The following is a 2,064-nucleotide window of genomic DNA, read 5'->3' as shown; positions in this document are numbered from 1 at the left end:
TTGGTTTAGCCTTCAATGAATAATACTATAGTTAATTTAGCAGACACACATACAACAAACAATCAGCAGGAAAGCTTGCAACTGTTCACATCACTATGTTGTAAGAAATACAGTATATGAATTTGTAAGTACCACTTAAATTCAAAAAGAATTGAAACGGCAAAAGTATTCAGTTGAGAATTCAGTGTCGATGTGCACATCCAGTGACAAGAGAGCCCTGGATTACTCCTGAACAGGATCCATTTTAGGTAAAGACAAAACAGAGAGAAACCCGGGATTTAAAAGTTTTTATTTTGCCTTGACTACTGAAGTCACATGTAAAGTAAATAAAATTATTACTTGGGCCACAAAATCTGTTCAAAATGGCATGTCAAAACTATGCTCCTAAATAATTTGGAGTTTGTAGAAGAGAGGTTCATATGGTTCATTTAAAGCAGTTTTTGCCAGCCAAAAATACATCATGAACCAAAACCATAATTAATTCCTACAATCGATTTCACCTAGTGATCTAAGCTTTACGATTAATTTTGCTTTTTCAACTGCATATACTGCAATTTAAAAAATTTGCCCTACCCAATACCTTGTACAGAAAAAATTGACATGACACACCTTTGTGTATGAAAAAAAAGGCCTGCGTGATGATCTGTTTAACATTGCCATCACTAATTAAAGCAGGAGCATGACATATCAACCATGACTGCGTGGGACTATGCTAAAAATCCCAAACCAGACACTGCTTATTTTTGGTAATCCTGTCAATAGTTTTCATTGCCAAATTAGCACATTTGATCTTTGATGATGAATATCTGCTTTTTTCTTACAAATTACTTACCAAGCACCTAAGTAGGTGAAGTTTGAATCCATTGAGAGGGACATGACAGGATCTTCTGGGGACTTCTTCCTCCTCCTCACCCCTAGCTCACCTTAGGGGATGTAATATGCACGATAACTTATAACAAATCTGACAGTGGGACTTCAAATTCTACAATACAGATCTGCTGAATTAATTTTATTTAAAAAAGTATATCAGGTAATCAATACATCCATTATCCATCCATCTATCCATCCAATTTCGTCTGCTTATCAGAGGCTGGGTCGGAAGAGCTCTTCTTCTGAGTGACGCTTCTGAGTGATGCTTTCAAGCTCCTCCTGGGGGACGCCACAGAAATATATAATCTCTCCTTGGTTCTGGATCCTCCTGGGCCTTTGTCTAATTGGACATGCCCGAAAAACCTCTACGGAGCCCATGAGGCATCCAAGTCAGATGCCCCAACTACCTCAACTGGTCCCTTTCGTGTCTGCAGTGTTGTTCTTTCTATCACTACCCAAAGCTCATGACCAAAGGTGAGGGGTGGGACGTAGATGGAGTGATAAATCCAGAGCTTTGCCTTTGTGCAGCTCTCTTTTCACCACAACAGTCCAGTACAACACCTGCATCACTGCTGACACCGCACCAAACGGCCTGTACCAAAGGGTTAGAAGGAGCCTGCTACACCTCAGGCTGTTCATCTATTCACATGGTACCGGTTGACGTAAGCAACCTTGGAGTAACTCATTTTTAAGGCTTTGGGAGTCCTATTATAAATTCAAACAAAAATAACATTACCCGTTATATTACCAGTTATATAGTTAGGCAACAAAGCTACTTGGTTAGGTTCAGGAAAAGATTGTGGTTTGGGTTAAAAAACTAACGTTTGTGGTTAGTTAGAATGTTACGTAAAGAACGAACATTGATCTCCCATGTAAATACTACTTGCTATAATTGTCACTCTTCATACTACACCATCTAAAAGTAATCTAGCAGTCTAAGCTGTGGATGGGTGATCCAGCCTACCAATAAATGATAACCGTTTAATAACTGAACAGACTAGGAAGTAGAGTAGGGCCATACAGCCTCATATGGAAGTAGTGACAAGCCCATTCAATCGGCTGATAATATTCTAAGTAGTTGAAACAGTAGGAATACGAATCATCATTCAGTACTACAGCATTACACAATCATGTATCCACATTCCTGTACATAGTCTCATAACAGTCAAAGGATTGTCTACTGATTTAACCTGA

The sequence above is a fragment of the Echiichthys vipera genome (assembly GCF_963691815.1).
Source record: "Echiichthys vipera genome assembly, chromosome: 7".
Taxonomy (NCBI): domain Eukaryota; kingdom Metazoa; phylum Chordata; class Actinopteri; order Perciformes; family Trachinidae; genus Echiichthys; species Echiichthys vipera.
The sequence above is the reverse complement of the archived record's forward strand: the minus strand, read 5'-3'. Positions refer to the sequence as shown.